This window comes from Fukomys damarensis, unplaced genomic scaffold (assembly GCF_012274545.1).
Source record: "Fukomys damarensis isolate Sample0158 unplaced genomic scaffold, DMR_v1.0_HiC HiC_scaffold_15, whole genome shotgun sequence".
NCBI classification, from domain to species: domain Eukaryota; kingdom Metazoa; phylum Chordata; class Mammalia; order Rodentia; family Bathyergidae; genus Fukomys; species Fukomys damarensis.
In genome coordinates, this window is record NW_022900927.1 from 13,085,847 (window position 1) to 13,094,369 (window position 8,523).

An 8,523-nucleotide genomic window follows, 5' to 3' on the forward strand; every position below is an offset into this window, starting at 1 on the left:
CGCTAACATCATCAAAAGATGAATCTACTTATGAGTTAGCACCCCATGATCCACTCACCTTTTAAACACATGAGACCTTTGAGGCCATTTTAGATTTGATCTATAACAATTATGAACCAGTTTGACTTGTGACATGTGTAAACTAACATCATCAAAAGATGAATCTACTTATGAGTTAGCACCCCCATGATCCACTCACCTTTTAAACACATGAGATCTTTGAGGCCATTTTAGATTTGATCTATAACAATTATGAACCAGTTTGACTTGTGACATGTGTACAATATTCTGCAGTTCAACTGCAGATACACATTTATTTCAAGGGTATGTGGAACAATCACCAAGTTGGGGCATGCCCTACATTGTCTAACAAGTCTCAACAACTTTAAGAGGTTTGAAATCATAGAAAGATCACTAGCATACTGAAGTAAAGTTAGTTAAGGGGTGCATCTGAAAATCCTTTAAATATTTGGAAATTAAATAGTATGCTATTTAAATAACTAAATAACTCACGGTTCACAGAACACGTTAGAAATGTTTAACCTGGACAATAATGAAAGCACAATACGGTACTGCAATTACAACACTCATTAGAGAAAAAAAATTCAAGTGCAACATAGAAGGGGAAAAGGTCTTGAATCAGTCACACAATTTTTGCTTTTTTTTTTTTTTTTTTTTTTTTTTTTAATAATTAGAGTCAGTAAAGGATAGTAACACCATGCCACACAAATTCTTGTAATAAAACAAAAGATGAGACAGTTAATTCCTAAATGATTTTGTGAGGCCGGGATTACCATGACACTAAAATCAGATAAAGATATTAAAGGAAAAGAAAACCATGGATAAATATTTTCCATGAACACTGACACACATTAACTAGCCAAACGAGCAATATGTAAAAATAGAATACCTCAGGAATACAGGATTTATCAGCACCCATTTGAAGTACATCATGATTACATTCCCCATGGGTATCAGCACATGTGCCTGACACATCTCAATTTTTTTCATCCTTCTCCCTCCCCTTTCTTCCCTCTCCCTTCATCACTTGGTTACCCCTCCCCTTGTAAAAGATCTATCACCCCACTTCCTATGATGGATCATTTATCTATTTCTAAGCACATGCTTAGCCTGCAGTTGTTTACTGTCCACTCCCCACTCCCCTTACAGCGCATATCACCTCTACTCTGCTTTTCTAAAGCATGTGGATTAGTTCAGTGAAATCCCATTCTCATTGTGGAAGGTTCTGGTTGACTTAAACTAGTTCTGTTGGCTCCAGAGATCGGCACCAGGGTGGGAAAAGAGTTATCATGTGACTCCAAGAAACAATAACAAAAAAATCATTGTCAGACATTTCTTGTTATCTTAGTGAAAAGTTCAGAGAATAAGATGTCACCAAATTGCTTCAGCTGTTCGATCATTTTGTCAAAGACACAGGTTTTCCTACATTCTTATTATTCAAAGTATGAATCACTTCAAATTTCCAAATTTGGAAAACAGATGCTAAACATAAAGCAACAGAGATAATGACTACCACTGCACATGTTTCATATATTCAACTCACTGGAAGAAAAATAGACAATAAAATCTTCAAATTATCTGTAAATTGAGAAAAAGAAATCCAAATTCTAACAGGACTCCTGAAAATCTCTTACTACTACAGTTCTGTGCCAAAGGGAAGGAAGGAGGATCTGCTTAAAGACTCCACAAAATAAGAGATAAGAGTATGGCCTTAGATGAATAAAGACAAACTTATCTTCATAAAAAGAAGCATCAACATGAAACACCCAAATCATTAACACTGGCTAGAAGTTGGTGGTTCACAGCATTGCCTGTAAGGGAGGCTTGAAATATTTAGGATGGAAAGGCAGCATTTTTTTCTGTAGTAAAGTCTGATATGGAGAAAAAGACACAGTCCAGGGAGAATGAGGCTGTGATAGGTGAGAAAAATTAAGACTTCACATAAACAAAAGAGGGCAAGACCCCGACAGATGCAGGTGTTCTGAAAATAGAATAAAACATTGAATGTGAAATAAATAAAATAGGGGAAAGCCAACCACCATCCACATAAAAGCACTGTGACTAACCTGAAAATTCACACCACAGCATTTCTGCTAGTGAACAGTCACCTCACACATAGTACCTTGAATCAGTAGGTATTTTGTTAATATGGTGAATTGCTGTCATTCACTGCATGGTCTGCGGAGTTCGGTTTGGGAGCTTCAACTGAAAAGGTAAAGCGAGGAATAAGCAAGCAGATGCCCAGGAGGTTTCTGGAACGCTTCCGTTTTATTTAGGAAACGCACAGGTTTATATAGTTTAGGGCGGACAACCATGGGGGCGGAGCATGGGAGGAACATTCAATTACGTGGCATTTTCTTATAGGTTATACAGATCCATACATTAGTGGAGAACATTGGGCGATATCTTATTCGCTAGACCTTCGGTGGGGTGATTTTTCTTGGTCGAGGCGAAGGAGTCACGGACTAGGGGCGGAGGTGTAGCCTGTTAGACCCAGCTTCTATGCATTTAGGCAAGTTAGCTCAGCCTTAGCAAGGTCTCTGAGTTAGCTCAGGAGACAGGAATGCAGAGCACCACTGTTAGACCGCTTCTATGCATTTAGGCAAGTTAGCTCAGCCTTAGCAAGGTCTCTGAGTTAACTCAGGAGACAGGAATGCAGCGCACCTGGCCCAACGAGGCTTGAACTTCTCCTATAGTGAATTACATTGATTTTTTTAAAAACAGGGTCTTTATGTAGTCCAGACCTGGCTTGAATTCGCGGTGGTCCTCCTGCCTTAGCCACTTCAGTGTTGGGATTACAGGTAATTATACAGATATTTAAATGTTCAAACAAATGTTCAGAGCCTGAGTCCTTCATGGAATCATTGAACAGCTGAGGCAATCTGGTGATATCTTATTATTGGACTTTTCACGGAGATAACAAGCAATGTCTAAATAATTTTTGTGGCTGTTGTTTGCAGTCAAACGTGTAATTTTTGTGGCTGTTGTTTGCAGTCAAACGTGCTACCTCATATCCCTCTGCCAAACCCTGGAGCTAAGGGAACTAGTTTGAGGGAATCCGAACCTTTCAGAATGAAATGTAACTGAACCTAATCCATGTGGCTTTGAAGAGGAAAGTAGGTTTGATATGCCTTTGAAAAGGAAAAGAGACGCTAGACAGTAAACTGTAGACTAAACACGTGCCTCAGAAATGGACAAAGAGCAAGAAAAAAGATAGACAATGTGAAGGGGAGAGGATGAAAAAATAATCGAGATGTTTTATGTACAGGGACCAACTTCCCACAAGGAATGTAATCATGATGTGCTGAGATCACGTACTAATAAGAAGTGAACACTGGGAAAAGAACGGTATGATTTGTAGATTATTTCAGAACAGCTGTGTAAAGAAGGAGAAAAAGAAAATGATCAAGTAAATACTTTAGAACTTTGGTGACAGAAGAATACACAAAAATGAAGACTGGCAGTCAAGAACTTAGTTTTCTCTCAAGTTTTTTTTTCTTTTTTTGGTACTGGGAATCAAACTTGGGACCTTGCCCTTGTGAAGCAGGCAGCAGAACCACTGAGCTCCATCCCCAGCCCCTCTCTTAAGAATTTTTTTTTTTTTATTGAGTTTATTGGTACATTTAGGAATTTTTAAGGAGGCCGTAGGATGTGTTTTCCTGCCAAGAATGTGCCGGGGAAGCACCCAAGGACAGATGCAGGAAAGAAGAGATTGTCCAGGAACCAGGCAGAGGAGGGACAGCATGGTAAGAGCAAATTTAAGAAAGGATTTCTGGCTGCTTCGGACTGTAACTGTGTGAATCCCATCCCTGGGGAACATGTGAGTTAGTAATCTTATAAATGCATTCATGACACAGTCTAGCAGGGGTTTTCAATGAACTCATGCATTAGTATCTTTTTAAAAATTGAAGTTTTAATCCTGCATTGTGCTGCAGAAAAAAGATGGGTTATTGGAGATTCAGGAGAGATAATAGATTTTCAGATTGACAGTAACTTGTATTTACAACTCACATATTTAAGGTTTGGTTTGTATCATAAAAGTATTCCATGACATAGATATTTAGTAAAGAGTAAAATTTTATAATTTACCTATGTTCAGGAGAACTCAAAAAGAAAATGGGAATAGAGAAATGTATGTATTTATTGCTTGGTTTTTCTTGATGCAGACATTTGTGTGCAAAATATGCTGATTCCCATGTGACCCTCTATCGTTTTTGGGGGGTACTTTTAAAGTCAATTTTGCCACCTAAAAAATTATGCATTACAAATCATTTAATAAGTCATTTTGTTATATGTGCACAGTTGTTGATGCATGGGTGCCACCTGATGTAAGGAAACACCTTACTAAAGGTCAGGTAAGGCATCCTTGATCTCATATATGTGGTAAGCCTTTTGAATTATTTGCCAGAGATAATAATAAAAATTAATAAAAAAAAACTAACCCAAACCTGACATATCCTTTGAATTAGAGTTCTCTAGAGGAACACACACACACACACACACACACACACACACACACACACACAGATTTATTAGATTGGCTTACCTGACTAGAGATGAAACTGCCTGTGTGCTGCTTGGTAGCAGCTTGTGTAAGAAACTGGAAGCCTCAGAAAAATTTGATTGTGGAGTTCCAAGCTGTGACAGAACCCTGGAAGCTATCTCTCTTTATGGCAGAGTAGTATTCCATTCTTTGTAAATACCACACTGTCTTTATCCACCCATCTTCTGATGGGCATAAGGGATGTGTACAGAGTTTAGCTATTGTCAATTGCACAGCTATAAACATAGGTATGTGCATATCACTGTAGTATGATGACTTTAACTCTTCTGAGAAGATACTTAGAAGGTGAATAGCTGGGTCAAATGGAATTTCTAGTTGTCATTGGTTTTGCTTTTGGTACCAGGGATTGAACTCAGGACCTTGTGCTTGCAAGGCACATGGTGGAACCACTGAGCTAAATCCCCAGCCCTCTAGTTCCAGTTTTTTGAGGCATCTCCACACTGATTTTGACAGTGATTGCACCAGTGTAAACTCCCAACAACAGTGGAGAAGGGTTCCTCTTTCCCCATATCTTTGCCAGCATTTGTTACTGGTTTATTTCTTGATGATAGCCAGGCTTTTTAGAGTGAGATGGAATCTTGTTTTAATTTGCATTTCTCAAATGGCCAGAAATGTTTATCATTTTTTCATGTATTTATTGGCCATTTTTACTATTTCATCTGAGAAATGTCTGTTCATTTCAGAGGCCCATTTTTTGACTAGGTCTTTAATTTGGGGGAAGGTCTAATTTTTTTGAGTTCTTCTGTCTGAGGAGTACCTGGCAAAATTTTTCCCCATTTGGTAGGTTGTTATACACTCTGTTGATGATTTTCTTTGATGTACAAAAGCTTTTTAATTTGATGTGAGAAAACATTCTGTAAATTCATATGAAACCAGAAGAGTCCTAGAATAGCAAAAGCAGTTCTGGGCCACAAGAGCAAGGCAGGAGGAATCACAATAGCAGAATTCATATTATACTACATAGCTACAGTGATTTAAAAAAAATCCTGGTATTGGCAAACAAACAAACAAATAAACAAACAAACTTGAGGATCAGTGGAACAGAATAGAAGATGCAGTAACAACTCAATGAACACTTGGCTACCTTATCTTTGACATAGGAGCCAATTTCCTTCCCTAGAGGAAACATGACCTCTTCAACAAATGGTGTCAGGAAAATTGGCTTTCTGCATGCCAAAGATTGAAATTAGACCTACATCTCTCACCATGCATCAAACTAAAATCAAAATGGATCTAAGGTCTAAACAGTAATACAGAAACACAATCTTTTGGAAGATAAAATAGGTAAAACTCTCAAAGACATAGATGTAGACAAAGATTTAATGAACAAAACCCCAATTACACAGGAAATATTACAAAAAAATCACCAAATTTCCTACTTCTCCCAAGCCGAAAATCATTCAAAAGCCTATCTTTTAAACAATTTTTCTAAATAACAATTGCCAGATTTTCTATGGTGTGTGCAATTTTTTAAGTGATGAATATTTAAATAATTTGAAGCTTCTGGAAATGTTGTGGTAACTTTCTAGATCCTAAGTTCTTTAAAAGTGGTATTAGATGGCTTAGGAATGATTGATAAGGTGACATTTTCACTAGTGAATCTTAAAGAATGAGCTGTAAAGGGACAGCAGCTCTGGAACTCACCCTGAAGGAGCAGCCAATCACCTCCCCAGAGGTGGAAAAAGATGGTACAAAGGGGAGATCAAAGAGCTTCCTGTGGTTACTCTGGATAGCAGTCTGAGGCACTCTCTGATTTGGTGGTTGCCCACCCACATGGCATTTTATGCTTCTCTGCCATGGCCACCCAAACAGAGTTGTCCCGAGTGCCAGAGAACAGAGCAGGTCATGGAAAGGAAGGAATATAACCAAGATAGTTTTGCTTGCTTTGAGCAGTCATCCTTAGGAAAAATACTGTTATGTCAAACATCAGTAACAAGGAGGGCTGGTGTGGGGTTTTGGGAGTGCACAAAAAAAGGAGTTCTTAACAGGAAATTATTTCGGAAACTTGGAAAGATTCCATTCTTTACTAGATCATCAATGAACTGAGATTTTGGGAGTTTGTGTAGTTCCGTGGTGGCCTGGAGGCAGTATTTCTCTGGCTAAAGAATGCTTGATTATGCTCACCAGAGAAATAAATTGATTGTAAAGTCCTAGAAGAAAGTTCTTTTCCTAGGGGTTGTAGAAAGGCTAAAATTATTTTTTCCCAGAAACTGAGCTTAAGAAAACAGTATTATAAAAGTATGCTGTATTTTTCTTCCTTTCTGCAACTGATGCACACAAGTAGATTGTAAAGATGTAACTCACCACAGACTCTTAAGACCATGCACATATGTAGGGTGACATGGAAATGTTTCTTATCTGATATTTGACATATTGAAATGCATAATCAAAGAGGGAAATAAATTATTTATTTTTTATTTAATGCAAATACTGCACAATTTTAAGACACAAATTAGTGGGAATTTCTCTTCCTGAATGATTTAATGATACACAAGATTAAGACACTTTGTTGAAAGCAACTCCTTCCTAGCATAGTGAACAAAACAGAGACCAACAGGGATCCTGTAGCTAGCTAATTTAGTACCTTTAGGTCTGGATTCACATGTAAGGCTTAGTCCTCCTAATGATTTTTTTTCACGAAACTGTTGTGTTTCTCAATACTTTTCAAGTTGTGGGATACTCCCCACCTTGGGTTATTTATAATACTACTGTCATGGGAAATATGAAATATGAAACATTATATCTCCCAAGCTGTTAACTGGATGATACACTGAGTTCTTGTTCTCTAGAGATCAAAGAATGAGTCCTAGGAACAATGGAGGTTAAAAGTAGGATATTTACACATAGGAAAGCTCCTGAGGGACAGGAAGGGTCCTGAGTGGGTAGCCAAGGACCACTTCACAGAGAAGTTTTATGGGTGAAACACACATGGGTACAATACGTGGACCACAGCCATGAACATCCAGTAATGTTACAAGTACAGTCACTTAGGTAATGTGGTCCAATTGCAAAGTACCTGTGATGCTTAATTTTATGTGCCAATTTGAATAGGATAAAAAGTGTCCAGAGAAATGGCAAAACATTATCTGTGGGTGTATCTGTGAGAGTGAATTGGGGAGAGATTAGCATTTGAATCAATAGACTGTGTAAAGAAGATCTGCTTTACCAATGTAGATGAGAATCATCCTCTCTGTAGAAGGCCAGGATAGATAAAAAAGGAACACAGAAGCACGCCGGCTCCTGACCCAGCCGCCATCGCTCAAGCACCGGGAAGGTAGCTGCGCAGGCGCCCCTGAACCCCCATAAGCCCCCCCCCGCACTCTCAGACCTCCTGACTGTGCAAGTCTTTGGACCCACTCTGCAAAGACAGAGGTGGTCATCAAGGGTATTTTTCTGAGTTCCCAACTTTGAATATCTTTAAAGACAGGGCGGGAAAACCTGTAATAGAACGTTGCAGAGTTCAACCATTCAGAAGGATGGGGAACTCGATCTGGGCCTTGCGGCCCAAGGTCAGTTAGCATCATGGGGTTCAGCAATCATCTAACTGAGATCAGGGGTCTTCCATCCTCGCTCTGAGCCATTAAATTGTTAATATACTATATTGAAAAGTTTGTTAACTGCAGACATGTTCTGGACTGCTTCTTGATTTCAATTTAATTCAAATGATTTAAGGGTGATAGACTAGTGACTACCACAGGTGTTCAGTGTCCAAGTTGTGCTTGATCTTAATGTGTTACTGATTGCATCAGTTGGGGTAAAGCATTGCCGTTGATTTGATGAGCTCTTTTCTCTGATATTATGAAGATGAGAATGTCTGTGGGTCATTAGAGACACAGAAGCTAGGGTGCAACTATATCAGGAAGATTTGGGTGTGAATCCAGAGATTAAACCAAGGACAGTCCAACAACAAAAATTAAAATGAGAAAACACTTAAGCAA